The following is a 25,417-nucleotide window of genomic DNA, read 5'->3' as shown; positions in this document are numbered from 1 at the left end:
TCAGAAGAGGTGATGGTGGCCGCATCAAACTGGTTGAGCATAGACAAGAAAACAATGTTATGGCCTCCATTCAAATCAACAGAGAAGTGTATAAAAGCTGTTCACGATCAGAGATGAGCCTGCAATAGGATGGGAGAAATTAAATATTAGCTTTACAGCGAGAACATGGTAAGGAGCTAACAATTTCAAAATTACATAAAAATTAATGTAGGAATATTTTTGTTTTTATTCACTTCTCAAATATTTATTTTATTGCAGCCACTTTTGATCAGGCTAAGGAGCCCGATCAAAAACATGTTAAAGAACAGCATAGGTGCATACATTTCTTTTCCATTAATATTTGGTTAACAATATTTTTTATACTTTTTGCTTAAATTTTTATTATTATTTTTTTAATAAAAGGCCATTTCAATTATCCACTGAATTCCTGGAACAGCAAAAGACAGAAACTGAGACTGTACACCTCAAGGACTGTCACGATAATTAGTTTCACAGGCCTTCTATACCAATTGCTTCCAGAATGTCATCTGCTGGTGAGTCAACATATTTGTCAATTAATCAAATAAAATGAAAGCCTGTTGCTTGCTCTTTTTTGTACTTGCAATTCATTTTACAACACAACAGACACGAGATCGCAGCTTCTCCAAATGCTGAGAGACATTAGAGCATGGTCAGGAAAACTCTGCTATGTAAAAGAAACTACTCAAAGAAAATACCTGTTTTCCGAGGTCCCAGCAGTACCAGCGGCCCCCTCTAAAGATGTTAAACAAACCACAAACTGCACCTGATTAGAACCTTTGATGATGTGTCCGGACTGGACTGAACGAGAGCTCAAACATGTAAAAACATGCCAAAAATATGTGAGTCAACGCAGCAATTTAAAGACACTATACAGGGAATTTTTATAAGGGTCAGCCAATCATTATGACAAAATAAACAAACACTTGTATCCTCAAGGGGTTTATTTTATTTTGCAATATGACAAGCTCTGCTACTATACATTACCTTCTTATACATGGCTAACTTATCAAATGAAAGAACTAAATGGATATGAAATGTTGTTTGGAAATCCATACAGAAATTAATGTCATGGCAACAAAACCACAATGTTTACAATGTATTTATTAATCTGCATTATTGTGAACCTGTTTTTGATGGACTTGCTAGCTCACATATTTGAGAACTTTATAAGTTCTCTCTCACCCAGCTCTGGTTCTTTACAGTCAGTGCAAGATGGAGCAAATGAAAGATATAAAATTAGCATTGTTATGTTGGCATGAACAATAGACAGATATGAAGTGTAGAAATATATTTGACTGCCCATTATACAAAATATTTGACCTCCAATGCATCAACCTGGAGAGTCATATAATGATAATAATATAAAAATATCTTTTGCAGGTTAAAGTATACTGTCAGGACTTGGAGTTTCATTTTGGGCAAAAAAGATGTAATTCGAAGTAACATTAATGCTGAACATAGTTTCTCATAACAGATGATCTGGCTAAAGGAGTTTCAACTGGCAGGAGCTAGAGGAGTAATAGGGGAAAAGAACCCTTCTCTCAGCGCTATTTTTACCAGTTTGATCAGAGGTAAATCTTGACCCGCTGCATGAACACAGTTCCACATACTGTACCATGTTTGGGTTTATTCTGATTTTTGTCTTGCAGTTGTCTAATGATGAAGACAAACTTGTCTTCACATTAATTCACTTCAGTAGTGTAAGCATAAGGAATAATTCAGAGATGAGATGTCTAACCCATTTTTGAGTGTACAAATAATTTGCAATCTGTACGAGGGTCTATGCAGTTCTTGAGAATGAGAAATTATTTTTCATGTTTCCTCTTTCAGATGCTGCTCAGAAGCACAAAATTAACCTTGGTAGACTGTGAAACTGAAATAAAAAAATATTTACAAAAAATGAGTTACAAGGCTGATCGACTTGGTCGGAAGAGACCAAGAGAGTATGAAGGTGAGTGACAAATATTATTTGATTGTGTATTTCTTCTTCTTATTTTTTTTATTTTTGAATTATTTGATTTCACTTATAACCTTTAACTTAAAACTGCTAATGTTAAATTAAATAAAAAATGTCCATAGCAGGTCTTATTCAGTCAACTCTATGTATAAGTATGTTCTTTTCCCCTGCTGGTTCTCAAAATGAAATCCTAAAATGTGACATCTCACACAGTACCCTTGACAGCACCATCCCAGTCAGTCACTGAAAGTCAGCCTTTTTTTGGTGACAGAGTTTTGAATCATTACTTATAGGCCATACAAGCATGTAGGCCATAAGTGCAAAACACATCAACATTTATTTTTGTGTGAGAACTATATATGTATCTAATCTCATCATATAATTCCCATTTGCCACTGGGTATTGTGTCTATATAAATATATTATTATTATTATTTTTTTTAATTTTTAGGCTGCCAAGAAATCATGAATTTTATTTGGAGAATGCCGTTTGATGTATTATTTTCTGCATGATTGGGCATCTTTTCAAGTGTTTAAACAGTAGTCACCTTAGCATGTTTGTCTGATTGTCTGATTTCCCTCAATATTCAAACAACACTTTTCTTTTAAACGTGTAAATAGCTTTGATTCTACATAGGCTGTCTTTTCAGTTTCTCAAGATATTATGATTTCTTTTAAAAATAAACCAGAAATTAATATAATTTCTCCTATTTGTTGATCAATTTTGGCTGTATGAATTCAAACAGCATTTTTTTTGCAATTTTTTTTGTGTCAAAATGTGTATTTTTTTATTTGAAATTTTACATTTCACCCCTCATATTCCTTTCATAAATCCATTGTCATATAAATCTGTGACTTATACGCATAAAACAAAATCATTGCCATTCTTAGGCATTTTCATTCTGTTGCAAGGCTTCAAAATTAGATTTATTTTATTTTACATTTGTTACTATTTTGGCATCGCTTTTTCTTGTTTGGCCAATGAAGCAAATATTAAAATTTTCCCCCTGTGTTTGCGTCATATATAGGCTATAATATTTAATAAATGTTTTGACAGATTTTGGTTGACAAAGGGTTGACAGTGTGAAAGTTTTTGTTTCAATGTTTAGCAGATATAATGTTCTACTGACACCTGCTGATCATTCTATCAGCACAAAACATACATTGTTCTTCAAAACGTTCACTTTTCTCACTTTTCCTCTGTCACCTTTTTTCAATGTTTACCTCTAAATGGGGTGCATATGAAACTTCATGAAAATAAACTCGTAAAAACTGGAGTTCTCCTTCCTACTTGCTGCTGAGTGCTACCCGTGCTGCTGATGCTGTTCATAATGTCCCTAAAAATGGAAGCTGGGTGGTTTTGGTGAATTTTAACATTCTTCAAATAAATCTGAACGTGTGACAAACAACTCACAATCAAGTTTTATTTAAAAAAAAAAAAAAAACAAAACAAAAAAAACAAAAAAAACACAAAACTATATTAAGCCTTGTCTACATATTAAAATAACAAGGAACTCTGGAGCGCACGATACACAACAAAATGGGACAACTGCTATGGACTCATGTGCATCAAAAAGAATCTCCCAAAATAATGTAAAGCTAAATGGCTTCTGTCAATGAGAACCATTATCACTAATATATTGGCTCACTTACATATATTGAAAAACTGTAAATCCTCTGTACATCTTTGACCTAAAGATCTGATGTTCACGTTAGCATGCTTTCACTTAAATTTTATCATAGCATTGACCTTTCTTTTGCCTTTACCATAAACTTATACCTATTATTTTGGGCAGACTGAAAACTCAGGACATAGTATTGACTGAAGAAAATGATGTCACATGTAATTTAACTTGATTTAGAAAATAAGATTTATAAGCTTTATTATTATTGAAATAAAACAAAACAACCTAAACAATGACTAAGTACATATGATTCAGTATTGATTTTATTTAGTATAAAAGTCAAATGAAATCGCCTAAGGAGACACGCTAGCCTATCTTTGCCTTTCGTTACTGTTCACTTTCCGAGAAGTCCACACTCACAGAAGCCGCAAATCAGATCTAACGCCCGGACACTCTGCTTATCGACACAATCGACGGCACACTATCCTGAGAGATAAAAGGCTAACTTTTTCTTTCAAGTCTAGTTACAAGACCTTAAAGTTCCATCTAAAATTACTAAAGCGTGTCGTTTCGTCAAACCAATACATGATGTCCTTACTTTACTTTTTTTCAAAACAATCAACAGCAGGTGATGGGCAAACTGATTGGGCCCCGCAGTGTCTTATAGTACGGGTCCCGCTGAATCATATTAGACTCGTATGCTCATTTTTTAAAACATTTGAAAAAGCAAAAGCACGTAAAGATTGTTTTAAAAGTTTGATGATGTTAATACTATCTCCATCCAGGAGAGGTCGCTAGTTTCCAGCCGCTCCCTGTATTAATTTCAGTTTAGTAAGGCTGTGCACCCATAAGTTGTAAACATTCACTATCATTAGCAAATAATAAATGAAACAACTGACGCATGACTAACAGTATTTTAGATGTTTGGATTGTTTGGAAATATGTATTTGATTGAAAATCGCCATCACAACCATGCCTCACAAACGCCTAGGACGATCCAGAGTTGCACTTGACTCCAAATTTCACAGGTAAATTTCATAGTCAAACAAATAAACTTTTTTTACCAAATGCATAATGGAAATGTTGCGCACTGAACTAGGTTAGTGTTCTTATTAGGGTTTCCGCGCTGGTCCTTAACAATCGCCTCAAGTTAAGTTGTTTACATGAAAGGCCATGAAAACTCTCAAATGGTACAAAAACTCTAAATTAGAACGAGGTCTTTGGCCTAATGGGGTTCGTGGCCTAATGGTTAGTGAGTTGGACTCCCAATCGCAAGGGTTGTGGAGTTCGAGTCTCGGGGCCGGCAGGATAATGTGGGTGGGGGGAGTGCATGTAACAGTTCTCTCTCCACCTTCAAGTACCATGACTTTAGGTGCCCTTGAGCAAGGCATCGAACCCCCAACTGCTCCCCGGGCGGCCGCAGCATAAAATGGCTGGCCCACTGCTCCGGGTGTGTGTTACACAGTGTGTGTGTGTGTTCCATGCATCTGGTGTGTGTGCACTTCGGATGGGTTTAAATGCAGAGCACGAATTCTGAGTATGGGTCAACCATACTTGGCTGAATGTCACGTCAACTTCACTTCACTTCACTTTGGCACGTCAGCTTTGTGTACTGCGCGGTTACTGGGAAACCACTATATTCTGCCTCTCCCCCGAAAGTGAAACCTGTTGGCAGAGAACGAGTTTGCTTGTCAATAAGCCCATATGCTATTTTGCTTCATAGTTTAAAATATGGAACCAGTGGATCGACAAAAAGCTTATGCATTAAAAAAAATCCAAACCATTAAGGACACCATAAGATATATTCTATTGTATGTTATTAGATACATAAATTAATTGTAATAATTGTTTAAATTAATATAATAATGATACCTTTGACTCCCTTTTCTTAAAGGTTGTTTAAAGGCTGAAATGTGAAGTGCTGTTCTTAAAAAGGTCTTTAAAAGTCTTAAATTTGATTTTAAAAAATCCTTTTTATGGTAGCCTACCATTTGAAATAATATTTTTTATTTTTTTGAATAAGCCCCTTTTAACTGTCCTCTTAGGTTGTTTTGAGAATGTTCGGTAGGCCACTAATATAAAAAAGGACCTCTGTACATTTGTTTGTTGAAAGTTTACAGACAATGCAATTGAGATGTGTACATTGGCTTGTTGGGATAATATTTCTGTCCACTGACAACAAAGTTTTCCTTCTGAATTAGCATAACTGCACAAGTTTTATAGTTGAGTAAAATCTTTAAAAACAAATTACATTAGTTATACTTTAACTTCCTTCAATAAAAATGAAATTGAGTAAGACGGTGTAAAAGGTGTGTGGACGTGGATCAGTAATCTGGCCCCTTGGTATAAAGGAGAAAAAATGCTGGCCCTCGTCACTATCAAAGTTGCCCATCCCTGATCTAAAGACATACATATTAGGCTACTACTAATTTATCCAACAAGCATTCAATATCAACATTTTAGCTTTAGCTTTATCCTCAAGTTAGAATTTGTATACAAGCAAGACATTCACACATGGGGTATAATATTAAAAAAACATTTATTATAATTGTTCTTATTAAAATTATTTCAGTTCATCATTTTTGGTGATAAATGTTTTTTTTTCACAGTATAATGTACGTTTGAAATGGTGGAATATGTGTGATTTGTGGAACAATGGAAAAAGTGGGACTCTTTATTTATGTAGAATTTATGTAAATTATTTATTTATGTAGAGAATTTATATAGATGTAGAATGATTTTGAAGTTGGAGGAGAAAATGAGATGGGAGTTTTTTGACACACAGTGGCACACAGTACACATACGCAACGCAGAGCTAGACAAGACGAGCATTTGTGGTTAAAACGTGTACAAATATTGATTTATTTATGAAAATGACCGATCGTTTCGCTAGATAAGACCCTTCTTCCTCAGCTGGGATCATTTAGAGCCCTTTGAAGCAGCATTTAAACCATTGAAGTCCACTATATGGAGAAAAATCTTGGAATGTTTTCCTCAAAACACATAATTTCTTTACGACTGATGAAAGAAAGACATGAACATCTTGGATGAAAAGGGGGTGAGTAAATTATCTGTAAATTTTTGTTCTGGAAGTGAACTAATCCTTTAATTGAATTGCAAATTCTCCATCTTACAGAAGATGGCACTTATGGAACAGCAGAAATAAAGCTTTTCTCTGGTTACTCTTGTAATGCCATCAAAACGTCTTTGAAGACAGTCAGTTCCCCTGAGATAAATTCATAGCAAACAACACAAAAAACAACTCTTTGGATTTACATGAATCATATGAATGGCCAGTGTCAGAATGATGACAGAATTTTACCCAAATTTTATGAGTTTGCAGATATAAACACCATTAAGTAATTGTCAAAATTATTAACAAATCATAGCAAGTGCGTGGAAAAAAAATGTAGGCATATTCATGACTGCAAATACTTGAATTCATGAGACTGACATCAAACAGTGCTACGGCGGTTTTTGTACCTTAACATGCAGTGCCAAGAATTTAATTCAGATCAATTCATTATTTGACAGTTAATGATATACACATATAATTCCACATTAAAGGTTTGTACTAAGTGATGTGTTGCCAAACAAGCTGTATTTGAAAGCACAAAAACAGGGGCCGTTTCAAAAGGAGGTTAAGTTAAAAAACGCTGAGTTGTTAACCATGAAAGGAAGGTAACTCAAGTTTTCGTTCAGAAGGGAGGTTTGTCAAAACCCGAGAAAGAGGGTAAGGCAAGACGTCTTATGACAGAGAGGTAACTTATACACAAACAGTCAGCCCAGTGGTAACTTACTCGGTTGAGCCTAAACCTGGGGTTGTTCATTAAAGACGCTAAGAACAAAGCGAGGATTAAAGTCCAAACACCTGACTTGAAATAACATAACAAATCAATTGGGACAAAGCGGTTTCATAAACGACAGTTTTAAGTCGAACACAATCATCACTAAGTCGATTCCAGGTGCGCAGTGCAGTCCAGGATAATGTTGATGTGCATGCTTATTTCTTGTAGGAGCCCTCAAAGGGATAGATCCACCCCCAAAATAAAAATTTTGTCACTTTTTAATGTAATTTAATCACTTACCCGCCAGTTGTTACCAAACCTGTTAAGCCTTGTTTGTCTTCGGAACACAATTTAGAGATATTTTGGATGAAAAACGGGAGGCTTGTGACTCTCCCATTGCTACGCCAAGTAAATTACACTGTTCAAGGTCCAGTAAAGGAATGAAAGGAAGACTCGTCGAATTGTCGCATCTGCCAGCAGTGGTTCCAACCATAATGTTGAAGTGACGATTACTTTTTGTACGCGAGAAACAAATAACCACTTTAATTTCAACCCATTCCGCTGTGCCTCTCCACATCCCCATAGCGCCATTTTGGAAAATATGAGCTAAACGCAGGAAGCTTACGCTCTTCTGTGTCAGCCAGGTGCTTTTCAAATTTTCCTGGACCTTGACACTGTTATTAACTTGGCAGTCTATGGGGCAGTCACAAGCCTCCCGGTTTTCATCCAAAATATCTTAAATTGTGTTCCGAAGATGAACAAAGCTTTTATGGGTTTGGAACGTCATGGGGGTAAATGATTAATGACAAAATTTTCATTTTGTTATGGAGTATCCCTTTAATGTCGATCATGGATCAAATCGATCCACCATGGCAAACAGCGAATATTTGTGCCATTTTAATGCATTTGAGACATTGTGTTTTCCTCAGTGCATAACTGACACGTCACAGGTATATTTTTCATCTGTAAATGTTAGAAAGTCATGCAAATATATCCATTTTGCTGTCAGTAGTGGGCGAGGCATATGCGAGTGACCAATCGCTGCTGCGCGCATGAGCGCTTAACAGATGGAACGCAATAGAATAATAGCACAATAATTCTGAATTAAATATGCATTCTGCTAAAATATTTGTTGTTGGACATTAAATGTGACATAGAATTTTAATGGTACACATAAGTGTATTTTTATGTTAGCAGTAACTGTAAATCAAATGTAAGCTAGCTAATACAGTAAGCAATAGAGTTAATGTTTATTCCTCTTGTCATATAAAATATAGTCTGTTTTATATTATTTTAATTTAGTGATTTTAACTTTTAATTTAGTTAAAAAAATGTATGTGTTTTTAATTTTATATTGTAATGTTTTAATGTACTAATAACCATAAAGTACAGCTGTCATAAAACAGGGACAAAGGCCCCATGGCTAGAAACTGCTGATTAACTGAATGCGCATGTAGCAGCATGTTAAAATGGTTTCAAATATCTTAAAACAAAGTCATTAAATCTTGGGCACGATACATATACAATACAATTCAAGTCAGCAGTAATATCAATGCGTTCCTATTGGTCAGTGTTAGATGAACTCATCTTAGCCTGACAGTTAGCCTGCCCTGCCCTTGATATTTTGACTGAAAACAAGACATTTTTTTTTTCTTTAAAACATTGGAGATGCAGAGCACATTAGTAAGGTGGCTGTACAGATTAAAGTGTATGTTCCTCTCACGCTTTTTATCTGAGAATTTTTTCATGGGCACAAATCCGTCAAAGAGGAGTTTCACTGGACTGCAGGTCAGTGTTGCAGTGTTGTAAAAGAGGCTAATCTGATAAATGATGTTCACTTGATAACATCTTGCTGCAACCTCTGGAAGTAACCCAATAATTAAATGAAGCTGATTACTGAATGGAATGGAAGGATGCCAGATGGAGGGTAGTACAAGATATATGCCGTAACCACCACCACAGCTGTTAAATAAACACAAAGTATTTACAATTTATTTGGTCATCCTTATTTTCTACAAATACAAAAGCAACAGTTATTCTTTTTCCTTTTGGATTTTAAGATTCTTCTACTTGACCATCTCCTCTTCATCTGTCCGTGGTGCTGGTTCAGGTTCTCCCCCCACTTTGCGAGCCTCTGCCTTCTTGCTGTCCACTGAGTACAAGTCAGTTGTTAATATCATTACTGTAATTAAGAAATGTAAAAGGTTTGATTAGAGAATATTTTAAGCCTATGTGAAAGAAGCGTGGAAAAAACCTGCGCATTGAAATAGACACTGAATGATATTTAATACCTATGTCAAATGTTTGTAAAGTCATGTAGCCTACACCCATGAAACTTTTAGGCTTAAGGCTTTACCTTGATGGAATTGAGTTTTTATAAAATTTTAGATGCTACGTTCTTTTTTTTTTTTGCTGTGGGATACCATGAAAATTAAATTTAGTTAAATAATTTACAGTTTTTACCTTTGATATTATAACAGTGATTAAGAATTAAAGTTATTTATTGACTCGGAAGTATGCGGATGTCTTTTTGTTGGTGCTGTTGCCATGGTGAATCATAATTATCATAGCTCCATTGTTCATAGACATCTCATAGTCGAGGCATGCGCTAACTCAGTGTAACCTACACCGAGTCGACTGAAACTAATACCAAATTTAGCTGTTCTGAAACCATATTAAAATGTGTTTGTTTTGAGTTTTCCATCCAGGGTATTCAACTCAGAGTTTGGGTTTCAACCAGAGTTGTTTGAACCTCTTTATTGAAAACGGGCCCCTGGACCTCCGCCTTACTATCTCCGCCCCACTTTACAAAGTAAGGTGGATGAGTTGGAAGATCCTACCACCCCCCTGTGATCTTGTGGTGTTCTAGCTGGTAAGGACCATCTCCATTTTAATGTGAAAGCCCCTGAAGACCACATTTTCAGAACTTTTGTCTGTGAGTTCAGGGGGTATTCCAAAAACCATGTTATGTGACATACCCGGGTATTTTGAGGATAAGCCGGCGGATAACCGCAGCTTCGGTTTTCCTAAGCGATGTCTTTCAGGGTATGCAAGTAAGCCACTTAAGAGAACTTGCTCTCTAAAGAAAACCTGCTCTGGAGCAGAGTATGGTTCCAGGGTTAGTTCATGCGGGCACAGAGAGCGCAGCAAACACTTAATTCATACATAATATACAATATAATATATAGATATAATATATATCTAGCGATAATATATATATATATTTAAAGATAATATCTACACTGTTAAATAGTTGTAATATAATTTCGATAAACGACTATATAAGTAATAAATAGGTACTGTATATAGGCTAATCATGGGCTATAATGTAAGGTTATGGCATTATATAACAGTTTCTCTGTATAAATTAGAAAACACTATGACAAGGTAATGTTTAATTTTATTATTTATATTATTTCTGACATTTTATAGTATGCAGCTCACACATGGATCGGCATGTTCTGATAAGGTCTAAATCGAAAGCAAAATACCCGCTATGATACGGCCTACAACTCATCACGTCAGTAGAGTAGAGGACTGGAAGACTTTAGGATGGGTGTTTCAGATATAGGGAGACAGATGTCTTTTCCAAATACCAACACTTGCAGTCTTTGCACTTGACCACTTACATGACGTATTTCTTGTATTTGGCCATATGATGGGACACACTTATAGTATTGTAAAAATCCAAGTGTTTACATAGCTTTATTTTAATTTTAATTTTAATTTTAAATACTTTGCATTTTAAAATCAACTTCTAAATGTCTGTACAGTAGTCCCTATAACATGACATCATTTTAATTTGTGGTGCTTCTAACTAAGTGATAAAAAGCAGTTGCAAATGTACAAAGTAAATATCGGCACTACTCATCTTTGCACCAATAAAATGTAAAAACACTGCTTCTACTAAATTATATGTAATATCTAATTATTATATTAATATTTAACTTACATTGAAAAGGTTTCCTTGACTTCTTGCGAGCTCTCGGCAAAAAGTCTCATGATTTACTGTATTTCCAGAACATGATGCATGATGGGATACACTAAGCCTTGAATCGTGCTCCGAGTGGGTATTGCGGATAGTTGGATTGTAGTTGCGTTACGGCACTGTGCTTTGCCGTTTTTAAGGAGCCTGGTCTTGCCCACTTATCTTTCTGTACCACATGCGCTCTGAAGGGGACCAAAATCTCCAGTGTGGGATTTGGACAAGCGAGTACAAAATGTGAGGTGCTAGGGTGCTTGCACACGGTTTTTAACACCCTGGACTAGACAATGGGAAAAATAAACATAATTAAAAATTTAAAACATTTACCATTTAGTGATAATCTGTAATTTTACCCCTTTATTTTAATTTATTGTATATCCCCCCCCCACCGCCCCGCCGCCTTTATATGATGTGGTGGTCACTTTCCAATTTACTATAAGCTGAGTATATTTATTTTTCATCGACTAAAATGCCGTCTTGTTTTTGTCCTTTTCCTCGTCCGCTCGATTCCCTCTGGGCAGGCCATGTATGCAGTTGTTAACCTTGGCAGGGACTCCGATGAGGTGATGGGTGCTACATTCCAATTGGGTGAGCCTAGAACTAACGAGACACTGTTTACTGGCCTCCATGAGTCAAATCCACAGAGAGGTGCATGTAATCTGTTCAGTCACAAACCTAACCCTGAAAAAGAAGGCAAACCATTGGAGGAAAAGAAATACGCAGTATCTTTCGCGGAGAATATGGTAATGGTCAATACTTTTTAAAGTGTTCATTATGATGCTACATGCACTTTGTAACAAGTTGGTTATGATTCTGAAATCTGTGTTGGCAGTGTGTGTACGACACCCGCCTAATAATGATTATAAGATCCACCAGTGTTTTTTTTTTTTTTTTGTTTTTTTTAATGTGCTGCCACATCTTTACCCCGTGGTGCAAATCGAGCAGATATCATAGCCATGTGTGGACGTCACCAAAAACAGGACCCTCCCATGATGTGTGATTTACGATTAGCGGGTCAGCACGAGACTGGTTGGCGTCGTTTCCTTAGACCACCCTGAGTGATCCGTCATACAGCTCCCGCGCATTGCAGCAGATGTAGACACAGACCACGACTCCTACGCGATTGAGGTGTGCTGCTCTGGCATGTAATTATGAATATGGCAGTCCGTCATTGTCTCCCGGCCATCCAAGTCGCTGAAAGACAACGAGGAGTAAGTGTTGACGTTGGTGTTTTGACGCAGAATGCGCACCCCAACCGTCTACATAAATGCGTCTATGGGTTCACGCGACTATCATTAGTGATCGCAAGCTTTCACAATCCAGAAGAAGTGAGTGTAAGGCTTTTTTGAATGAATCTTTTTGCAAATTTGCCTTTCCCACTAATGTGCTAATTAGCAAGTTATCACGATCGAATTGCGGACTAAGGTAACAGTCCCCCAGGAGAGCGGCTCGGACGAGGAGGGCGGAGGTTAGGATGAGCAGAGCTCATTAACAGTGTGAAGGAAAATGCTTACAAAACTGCCCTGCTAACAGAGTTCTGTTTTGACAGGCAAAAAAGGTGATAGTTTACACTACCATGTGAGAACATTTTAACCAAACTATGTGACCAAGACTTTTCTTTAAGACCCTAAAGGAATCCTACACTTGTGGAAAATGGCCATCTGGCCTATACCCCTGTAAAAGAACGGTTTAATTTGGGATTTTGTACTGTTCAAGTTCTCAAATAGATAATACAATATTTATCTGACTTGCAAGACACTTTGGAGAGGCAAAAAAGATGGGCAAACAGAAATCAAAGAATATGAAGAATGGTAAGTAGTACAGACTTGCGTTAGGTGTCAAACAAAAACTTCTTTAAAAATGTTTTTACTGTTGAAAGACCAACACGAATTGTTGGTACTGTTTTTTTTTTTAAACAATTGTTTATTTTAAGGTCAAATCCATTAAAAGCATGTATTACCTACAATAAAAAGCAAGACCCTTGATTAGCACGCAAGAAATGTTCAAATAATCAGCTAGCGAAACCACTTCCTCGCTTAACCCTCTGAATCTACTTCCAATGGTCAGATGATGGGTGAGTCAGCTTCTTTTGACATAATTAATGTGAGAAGTTTATTTTCCGCGTTTTGGTATTTATAGTCACCACTCATTCTGGCACAACCGACCAGGTTGCAATCCTTCTAAATGATGAGAGACCGTCAAGAGTCAAGGGTTCAGCCAAAAACTACGACATTGTTCAACAAAATACTCAAAGACAATCCGGGTTCTGAAAGCCCCCCGAAGTACATGCGAGCATTCAGAAAAACATAAAAACTTGCCTCTTAGAACCTTTGAAATGTGCCAGGACTGAAATGGAGATCGAAGCACACAACAACACGCAAAAAATTGTGAGACGATCACAGCATTGTTACGCTATTTAACGGTTACCTGTTCATTTATTTGCTGATAATCACAAAATAAAGTTGTAACATAATAATGTATATAAAAAAATAATATAACAGTATGGAATTTTTGGTTTTTTTTTTCCCCCCCCCCTCTTGTTCGCCTGATGATAACTTTAGTTCCAATTATAGGAATACTCTGATATGGGTAATTCCAAATACTTTTATGTATCTTTCTAAGAAAAGCTTAAAGGTGCCATAAAGAGAAAGCATCCAGGCATCCTTTTTATAGAAATGTACAGTTTAATGTAATTATACACAATAATTTGACCAATTTAAGTGAGGAAGGACTGGACTAATTAGCATTAAAAAAAGTGTAAATTTATAAATCTTCACAGGTAAAATATTTTGCAAAGCTTGGGAGGTATTTATTTCCAAGGACCGTGAGGTAAGAATATCATGCCGCAAGTCTTAACAGATGATCTGGCTATGCAGTTCACACTGGCCAGGGAGAGGAGATTAAAAGGGCCTTCTCTAAACTTATTTTAACAGATGTGATCAGAGGAAAACAACACACCCGCTGCTGAACACAAAGGCGTAGAAATAAAATATATTTAAAGAACAAATTTGACCTTAAGAACATACAAACTCTTTACAGTTGTGAGTATGAGGCATTATACAACAAATACTTGAGACTTTCCAACTCATTTGTCATGTGAGGTTTCTTCTTTCAGATGCTGCATTAGCTCGAAATGTCAACATGGGTCACTGTGAAACTGAAATAAAAAAATATTTGAGTTACGCAAGCTTGTCGGATGAAACTAAGAGAAAAAGGAGGTGAGTGATACAGATGTTTTTATGTGATGCTATCAGGACTATATTTAGGATACAGTTGAGCTCCTGACATGTACAAGGATTCCTTGATTTTGATTTTAAGCTCACGTATTAAAAAATCAGTCACATTTTCTAATATTGTTTTCCTTTTTGTTAAAGTGATCTTCATTTATTAAATGCCCAACTCTGTAGAAACCACCTTGTTTAAAGGTTAGTTCACCCAAAAATGAAAATTAGGCCCATGATTTACTCACCCTCAAGGCTTTCCTGGTGTATATGACTTTCTTCTTTCAGTCGAATCCAAATCAGAGTTGTATTAAACATTTTCCTGACTGCCTCCAAGCTTTATAATGGCAATGGGCGGAGGTTTCTGTTCAACAGTCCCAAAAGAAGTCCAATCAAGTGCTCCCATCCAAATAAACGTGATTATTACGTTTTCAATATGGATATTTTTCGTACAAAAAAGCATATTGATTTCACTACAGGAGGTCCTTTATTCATTCACCCACAGAGTCGTGATTGGAGCTTTTTATTACGGATTGATGTGCTCTAATTGGACTTCTTGTGGGCTGTTGAACAGAAACATCCACCCACTGCCATTATAAAGCTTTGAGGAGCGGACAAATTTTAATAACCCAGTTTGGATTCGACTTGATATACACCTAGGATGTCTTGAGGGTGAGTAAATCATGGGGCTAATTTTCAGTTTTGAGTGAACTGACCCTTTAACTCAGTGACATATGTATAGTATATATTTTACCATATCTACCTCCTCTCCCTACAGGTCCTGGGCATGCGATTCCAAAGTGATTTCTAACTCGATGATGGACAACCAGCCAGAGAGGGAAATACCGTCTGACATTTTTGTATAATGATGTTTAACTATAGGGATGCACTCATACTACATTTTCCAAAACGAGGTGATACCGATACTTTTTGGTACTTGCAGAAATAGAGTACTGATACCTGTAATTTTCAATTAGGCTTTCAATTATTCATGGGTTAGCAAATTTCCTTCAGTTATTTTTCATATTTATGCCCATTAAAATGTATTCTACAAGCTTTTGTTACTTTCCACTTTTTTATTTTTTTCTTTGCTCTATGGTACGGCATATTAATTTAAATATTACATATTAGAGCTGCTCCGAGCGGCTCAGTAGCGTACTGTAACCCAAGGTGTTTTCCAGTATAATGTTAAGGAATCACTCCTTAAATATTTAAACATGTGACTAAAAATAATTTTCTGGCAAATGTACGTCACATTTTTTATCATCTGATAACATGCTGTGACTTATATTCCAAAGAGACTCATATCAGCAGCATGATTAAATCAATCATGAGGTCAGTGGTAGACCCCCACTTACCCATTAAACATACATATTTTGAGAAATTTATTTCAATTTGACACTTACATACTTAATGAATTGTCACAGTTCAGTGGTGGTAAAAGGAATGGGGCCACCGGGCTGTAGCGTTTCAGGGGCCCCCTCCACATCAGGATTAAACAAAAACGCACTAAATGTGCTATAAATTATTGTAAATAATCTTTTTGTTTTAAAACCTAGCCTATATCTGATGTCGCTTTTTTCCAATGTTTCATCAAATTGCATGTGATTTCACTCAAAATAAACCAGAATTGCAGATGAGTTCTTCTGCTCTTTACGATGTGCTTTTTGTATTTTTAGACAACTACTCTTACACTGATGACGAACGATACTATGGGTTCAAAAAATAAAGACACTCCATTATGTTTTTGTTTGGCTCTCTTTTTTCAGAACTAAAAACCCTTTAATTAAAAGTATTTTCTCTGCTACTACTGCAAATATACTTAAGGTGTGAAAGTAAAGGGTAGCCCTCGCGTATGTTCTGATAAATACTTTGTGTCATGATGGGCTTTGCCTTAATATTACCGCAGCTGCAATAAGCAATCTACACTGTGTATAGTATTAGGCACTTTTACTTCTTGTGAAACATGTACTACAAAGGTTCGCTATACTTCCATACTACTGTTTGAGTAGTTTAATGTACAAACAAATGCATCATGTTTGTACAAGTCCGAGCCCCTTATGTAGTGTCAGTGCGCACTGTGCGACGCCCCGCGCACCGTCCTTAGTAACTTTACCGTGGTCCCAGGACTACTGAACAAATTACTTCTCTCCAGTCCCCCATGCTTCGTTTGACAACTCACTCGCCACCTTTCATCTGTCCGCGCTCATTCGTCAACTTTGTTGCCGTGTACAGCTGTCGACCCCTCTCCAAATAGCTGCATCTGAACGGACTCGGAATGGTTTTATACCGAGACGGCTTAGCCCCGTCATTCAGGAGGCCTTCTTTGGGCTCCTTGCCACTGGCCTTAACTATGTCGATATACGACCACCCGCCATGTCTTGCTCAGTCTTTACAACATTTGACAACAACGTTCATCTGCCCCTTTGACGAGTCGCTCGTTGCGTCGCCTTGTGCACCTGAACACTGGTGCTGTGTCTCACATGTTCATTGGATATCAACTTCGAGGGCCAGGTTGGCAAACCGAAAACCCCGCACGAGATAGCTTAGCCACGCAACCTCAGCCTAAGGGCAAATGCAGAATTTTAAAAAGCTGACATGCAAAAGAGAAATGCAAACTCTTAAGTTTTGTTTATTAATACTTTTGTGCTATGCGACGGTCAACAAAAAATCTGTGCTGCTGATGTTCAGAATGTTCCTCAAACAGAGCTGATATAAGTTTGGTGAATTAACCATCCTGAAATAAATAAATAAATAAAAAACTATGATCTTGTAGAGATAAATAGCAATCAAGCTTTATTTAAAAATGTATCATTTCAACACACCAGACAAAAACAAAACAAACAAACAAACAAAAAACCTGCACATAGCCTAAACCTCTATACAGAATAAAATGGACAAGTGCACATGACGCTTGTCCATCAAAACCTCTCCCATGGTAATGCTAATGCTTCTATATATATGAATCATTATTCACTAAAATATAATAATGAATAATAAGAATGATAACAGACCTGAAGCCTTAACATACAATAATGAATGTCTTGGAGTGTGTAATATGTAATGTCTGTTTTGGGGTTTTGTTTCATGTTCTTGTTTTCATGTCTTTTGTTTTGTAGTTTTATTTATGCTGTTTGTCATGTTTACCTTGCCCTCATGTATCTCTGCCTTGTAGCCTATAAGTAGCCATGTCATTGCCGTTGTCTCTGGTCATGTATTAATGTTGTAACCTGCTGTCAAGTCAAGTCAAGTCAAAAGTCAAGTCAAGTCAAGTCAAAAGTCAAGTCAAGTCAAGTCAAGTCAAGTCAAGTCAAGTCAAGTCAAGTGTGTCTTTGTTCTTGTTTGGATGTTTTGGATTTCACTTGTGTAAATAAACTGCACTTGGGTTCTCACTCGCCTTCAGTGGACTGATCTTTACAGAATACACGACCCTCACCAAATATGAACCCAGCCGTTGTTCGTCTCCACCTTTGTCAAGGTAATTATGCTATTGAGGATTATGTTCAGGACTTTTGTGGACTCTACTGTATAACCAAGTGGATTTTAATGATGTGGCCCTTATGGACATCTTTCGGGTGGGTCTTAATGAGCCCATTTGCTCTCAGCTTCCTGGGGGTAAAGTTCACTGGTCCCTTGCCGAATATATAGGACTATGCCTTACGGCTGAGTGGATCACCATTCACTGTGGGAACTGTGGATGATGGTATCCACAGTCCCGCAGCACCTGCCAAGCCACAGCCTGCTCATGTCATGTCTGCTACAACAAAGCCTGCATGCCCGCTACTCCAGGATCTGCTCCCAACATGCCAGTTTAAGTCACAGTTTACTCATATCATGTCTACCAAGTCAAAGCCTGATCACATCATGTCTGCCAAGCCAGAGTCCTCTAACATCATGGCTGCTACCCCAGGGTTTGTTCCCGTCATGCCTGCTACGCCAAGTCCTCTTCACATCACGTCTTCCAAGCCAGAGCCTGCTCACATGCCGGTCACTCAAGAGCTTTGTTTCGTTCATTCGTTCATTGAAGAGCTCCGTTGTAAGATGGCTGCCACTAGGGTGGCCAAACGTGGCATTTTCGCAGGACACGTCCTGGCCAGGATTTCTATATTGCCTAAAATATCCAGGTTTTGGCTTATGTTTCCTGTTTTCATACTCAATGACGGTAATGATCGTTTGACCAATAACATGCAGACATTGTACGTAATCGACCAATCGTGGTGCGTGAGAAGGTGGGATCTACAGAGAATGGTCAAAGCGATGCAAATACGTGTACATATTAGTGTTGGACTGGAAGCAGCACTGAGCATACCGATCGGTGTATGACATCAAAGTACCGTGAGAGCGATTCAAAAGCACAAAAAGCCGTCTGCTCTCTAGAGCTCTCACGGTACTTTATGCAACAATTGGTCTCCGCAGCGCAAACAAAATGTAGATATTTTAGGCAATATAAAAATCCTGGCCAGGATGTGTCCTGCGAAAATGGCACGTTTGGCCACCCTAGCTGCCACACAAGAGTCTCTCTACAAAATGGCTGGCCTTCTAGAGTCATATCTTAACTGATCATCCAGAGTCTCATCATGTCACAGCTGATCATCCAGAGTCTCGTCACTTTATGGCCACCATTCCAGAGTCTCGCCATGTCATGGCTGTCACAGAGACTGTCCCCATGACCTCAGAGCTTCCAGTAATGGCAGTCATTTGCTATTGTCTCTGGTCGTGTATTAATGTTGTAACCTGCTGTCATTGAGTCTAGTCTGTTCATGCCACGTCAAGTCTGTTTCTGTCAAGTCTGTTTCATGCCTCGTCAAGTCTTCGTTTCTTGTTTGGATGTTTTGGGTTTCACTTCTGTAAATAAACTGCACTTGGGTTCTCACCTTCAGTGGACTGATCTCTACAAATATTTAAACATCCATTGAACTCAGACTGGATCATTTCCATTTTGCCTGAAGTGTAAAGTCAATATTAATTTACTTTCACTTTCCATGCTTTCGCTTTAATTTCCCCTGAAACCTATACCTATTATTTATCAGAAAACGAAAGCTCCGGATTTGATAGTCTAAAAGGCTAATAACTTTATGGAATAAAACAATGCAAGCAAATCAATACACACTGTAATCATGTAAGTGTATTCTACTGATTTTTGATTATTCTGTATAAATTTTGAATAATTTCAAGTAAAATTCACAAAGTAGGACATTTCTGTTTCACTTCTCACCTTAACGCACACCAAGAAGTCCACACCCACAGGTCAATCAGATTTAAGGTTGGAAATCTTACTCTGACACTAGACAGCTGAATCGACTGCAGTCTCCTGTCCTTGCAGACATTATCCTGTGAGATATAAGGTAACGTTTCCTTTAAATTGAGCTGCGTAAAGTTAACTGAAATTTTAAAAAGTTTTTTTTTTTTTACTTTTTAAAAACAATCCAAAGACCAACAAGTATAATTTTTCATGTATAACTGTCTAATTAATTCAACAAGTATTTGATCCGTGATTTGTAGACCGTAAAAAATGTGGAACTAATCAGATAAATAATACAAGCTTGTTAACGAGAGTCAAACAGGGAAACTGCATATATATTTAAAATATATTTAAATATATTTAAAATATCTGCAATTCCTAAGGTTTCTTGATGTACTTCAAAGACGAAAACTAACACTGGTTTATAAATTTACATGCATCACATAAGCTGCTTATGGTTCTGTGATCTAATGAGAATTCATATGTATCTTCTATAAACAACAGTGTAATATGTACAATTACTTTGGCTTGCATAGACACTGAAATGGTTATGTTTAGGCATGGGGGCAAGGGATTTAAAATATATCAATAAAATGGCTAAAAAAGATTTGTAAATATCTTATGATTCCACAGCATCTTTACAAACATATGAAAAAGCTGCTTTGCTACTGTTGGCAAGAACAGTTCTAAGATGGGGAAGGAATGGTTAAAGTTATATTTATACTTGAGCTTGGTTTGGCAATTACAAACAATTTTTGGCCCAGAATTCTAAACCAATTATAAGTTATTCTATAAGCCAGATGTGCTAGCAAAATGCATGTTGTGACGTTGCCACATGCCAGCACTGAATGGAACATTAACTGTTTGGCCTGACTCTGGATTAGTGGATAATAAGAGGAGGCTGGGTTCTAACAACTGGTTAAGCAGGATTTGGCAGTTGTGGGAGAAATGATGAGAGCTAAATGATAGTCTGTCTTACAAGTGTAAGACAACACTGTTACCAAACTTAGCACCCAAGTCGAAATTAACTTTGGACAAAGAATACAACAAAGGGAAAGCAATATTTTTTGGACACCAGAATGTTTAAAACTCAAAACCTCAGTAATTATCTCAAAGTATAAAACAAAATGTTCCTACCCCCATCCCTCTTTGTTTTGACAGGGAACTTACTAAGCTAATGATCTTTGGTCTGTGAGAGCAGATCTGTTAATGGCTACGCAGACCATAAACTTCATCACCTGGAATGTTAATGAACTTAAAAAAGAGATCAACAATTTAAAGAACTACAAAATGCTGATGTTGTTTTCTTACAAGAGACACACATTGGAGTAGGAGATGAACACATTATAGAATGTCTAAAAAAACGAGTGGTATGTTTCCTACACAAAGTTTATGTCCCGAATGGGAACAGCCATACTAGTCAAGAAAAGACCACATTTTGAACAAATAAGTGATGTACACTCCGGTGAGTGTTTATAACCATGAAAAAGACACAAAAACCCTTGATAAACTTTCAAGATACCTGCAGTCAATGACCACATGGCTGCTGGTGATCGGTGGAGATTTCAACAAGGTTCTCAATCCATTTGTTGACAAAGATAACCAAATCCATTCAAAAGAGGTGACGGACAGCACAACCCACAGAAAGCTGCGCTGTTGTGTGAAAAAATTCATGAAATCTCTTCAGCTGGTTGACATCTGGAGAAGAAAGAATCCCACAGAGCAGAATAATACATTCCACTTCCACAGTCAAGTTTGTCCAGGTTGGATTATTTCTTTGTTCCAGAAGAATGTATGTGGCGGTGTCAGAAGTGTAAGCTAGAAACTCTACGATGTGTGCGCCATCGTCTGTGTCACTGGAGACAACAAGGACCCCGACAGAAGTTTTTCTGAAGAATTTCAGTACAGACAGTAGCCAATGGCTGAATCTCAAAGAAAATGACTTTTGACAGATGAGAGGGTCATTATTAGATGAAAGAAAACTCACATGCAGTCAGGAGGTTGACATTGTGTCAGCTGTAAATTCTTCAGGTGTCAGGACACAACTCCTAAGACCAGACGGGATCCCCGTGTCCTTCTATAAAGACAAACCTTCAGGTCAATAATTCCATACACTAAAGAGGCTCGATTGACAGAATCCACAGAGTGATGGCATTTATAAAAAAATACCTGTCTACTGAGAAAACACTTGCAATGAAAAACTGTGAAAAGTCCACGTTTGCCAATAGCAACCACTTCTTTAAACAACATGGATACCCTCATCATTGCAAATAATTCAGGCAAAACTCTGGATGATTAACTTGAAGTCCTCAGTCCAAAGTGTCATGGTAACACAAAATTTCAGGAGCTGGCTGTATGATCACTGTCCCCACAACATCGTGCATCTGCAACTGAGAGGAGGTTGTCTCGTATTCAGGATGAGAGAGAAAATCAAAGCTGTCAACGCCGGCTAGTCTCAGGGAGTTCTTATTGTGTAAAAACCTTATCAGAGAAGGAGCACCAGAAGTAGATACTGAATCTGCAGATGTTTCAATTGAGAGAGAGACAAACGGCTGGCCTGGTGCCCGCGAATGGACCCCAGTTCGCGCAAGCCCAGTGTATCACTTAATGCTTGGCATGCTTTGCCCTCTGCATTAGCTGGTTGTTTAATAAACCGAAAAACACATGAATTCAGTTTTTTTCAAGACGCATGATACTTTTTGCAAATCCAACATGAGCACCTTTAGAAAATAATAGCCCTGCTGGTTGTAAAAAAAAAAGAGTAATTACTCATAATGCAAATATTCAAGAAAAGAAGTTAGTTTCTGCTGAAGATGAGAAAGATATGAGATATATATTCTCTCTGTTTGCAGGACGTGTTAGTCATGCTTGTTAGGAAATCCGGAGCAAGAAAGCATAATAAATACCGTATATAGTTTGACCCAATCCATGTCATCAAAATAGCTGTTCACGAAATTCCATGGTTTTAGTATATGATTGCAGTATACATCAGAAATGAACGGTACCCCAGACACCCCTTTTTTAGGTGGGTATGGTTTGTGGGTATGCAGCATTTCCCAAAACAGCATTTACATTAACTAAACAAATTGAAACTCTCTGATGCCAAATTAACCAAGGTGCAACACCACAAGTGCTAGTGTAAAAGCCCCCTTAGTGGAAGGCCGACCACATTTTGAGTGATCAATAAGGGGAAATGCATATATTTCATAATAGTTTTCAACAAACCTATGAACACAAGGCGTACTGTATCTAGTTTTAGACAATGAAAAATTAAGTAAATTAGTACAACAGATTAAAAAGTTCGGAGTAATCAGACATCTTTAAATGAAAGATTTATTTTCTGACAAGACAAATAAATATTTTGTCAACTTGAGATGTTTTGATTGGTCAATTTTGTGATTGATCAAATTTACTATAAAACTGAGCATATAGCATATTTATTTTGCAATCAGTTGTAAACTGTCTCGTTTTTGTTTTTTCCCTCCCCTTCTAGACTGGACCATGTATGCATGTTGTTGTTTACTCTGACAGGACCTCAGATGAGGTGATGGTGGCACCATCACATTGGTTGTGCTCAGACAAGAGAAACAATGTTATGGCCCCCATTCAAATCCACAGATAAGTGCACGAAGCTGTTCAGAACAGAAATGAAACCTGAAACAGGAGGGAAACCATGGGAGAAATTAATATTAGCTTTCACAGAGAATTTGGGTAAGGGGCACTATTAAAAATAATTGTTTAAATATGGGATTTTGTACTATCTACTAAGTTCTCAAACAATATGAAAATATTTATCTTATTGCAGTCACTTTCCGATAAGGCAAAAGAGGAGCAAAAAAATTATTGAAGAACAGAAAGAACGGTAAGTAAAAGACATTTGGCATTTTGTTCCCAAAACAAAAGTTTGCTCAAAGATCTGACCTTCAAAGAATTCATATTTTATATATATATAAAAAAAATTAAGTATTGTTCATTTTCATATAAAGGCGATATCTATTAGCTACTGGATTTTCTCCAATATTAAAAAGACAAAGAATTGAAAAGCACTCAAGCAATGGTCAAAAACACCAACTTGCTCCTGCATCACCTGCCAGAAGGTCAGCGTGATGGTGAGTCAACTTCTGTTTATCATAATCAGTTTGGAGAATTTGTTTTATTTTTTTGTAATTACATCACAACTCATTTTACACAACAGACAAGGATGAGCTCCTCCAAATGCTGAGAGACATCAAGAGCACAGTTCAGGAAAACTCTGCTATGTTAAAGAAACTACTCAAAGACAAATACAGTTTCCGAGGTGCCCAGCAGTACTAGCGTTCCACCTAAAGAAGTTAAAACAAGCCTAAATCTGCCTCTTAGAACCTTTGAAGATATGGAAAGAAAACTGAAAGGGAGCTCAACACCAACAACAACACGTAAAAACATATGTGAGTCGACACAGCATTTAATGTTCCTCTTGTTTCCACAACTATCTACCGAATAAATAAAATATATGCTAATTGGACTCAAAAAATTATTTTATCTTACTTAAAGCTTCTGTTAAGAATAAATGATACAGACAGACAATTATAAAAGTACAGTGTTACATTACATTTGACCATTATAAACACTTGTTCATTCAGTGCAGTGATTGACACCAATTACAATTATATATAAAAAGTGTTTTCCTTCACAGGTCCAAAAATATTTGTCAGGACTTGGAGGTTTTGGAAACAGGGATGTGATTAAGAATATTATGCAACATGTCCTAATCGATGATCTGGCTAATGAATTCAACTGGCAGGGAAGAGGAAATAAGAAACCCTTCTCTCAGCTGACTTTACCGCAGACGTGATCAGAGGTAAACTCACCGCTGCATGAACATTTCCCACATACCAAAAATGTTTGTATTTTATTTGGATTTTGTCTGCAATCTTTACCATTTCAAATTACAAATCTTCAATGGCTAAGGGTAAAAAAGAACTCTGGACCCTAAGAGTGTATAAACTGTCTTCAGCTCAGAGTATGAATTCATTCATCATCAAGGTTCCTCTTTCAGAGGCTGCATCCAAACGAAATGTACCTAGGGTCGACTGTGAAACTGAAATAAAAAAATATCTGAGTTACACAGCTGATCGACTCAGTCGGAAGAGAGCAAGAGAACAAGCAGGTGAGCGACAGATTTTATATGAATGGGCCCATAGGACTATTTTTTTTATAAAATACAGATGAGCTCCTGACATACTGGACAAGGACTTCCTCTATTTAATTTTAAGCTCAATCTGCAATTTTTCCAAAATTCATGCAATGTTGAATGATTGATACAAAGGGCTTACCTAATCATTAGTATATAGCACATTTTTTGCCATTTAATGATCAACTCCATAATAAATAAATAAATAAATAATAATAATAATAAGTTGTTTAATCAACATGGTATAGTATGGTTTTGTAATATTTCCTACTTCCCCCCTGCAGGTCCTGGGCTTGAGATCCCAAATGTTTTTTCCCACGCTGGTGGACGACCAGCCAGACATGGCTTGGGATTTTTTTGATGACATTTGATCATGAATCACAGGTCATGCAGACACAATTACACA

At 37.0% G+C, this 25,417-nt stretch overlaps 1 pseudogene; it reads left to right on the top strand.

Annotated features, from left to right (window-relative positions):
• On the top strand, positions 1-25,417 carry LOC122144666 (annotated as a pseudogene).

Source organism: Cyprinus carpio, unplaced genomic scaffold (genome assembly GCF_018340385.1).
Source record: "Cyprinus carpio isolate SPL01 unplaced genomic scaffold, ASM1834038v1 S000006749, whole genome shotgun sequence".
NCBI lineage: Eukaryota > Metazoa > Chordata > Actinopteri > Cypriniformes > Cyprinidae > Cyprinus > Cyprinus carpio.
Note: the sequence above shows the minus strand (reverse complement) of the source record. Positions and strands in the feature narration are given on the sequence as shown.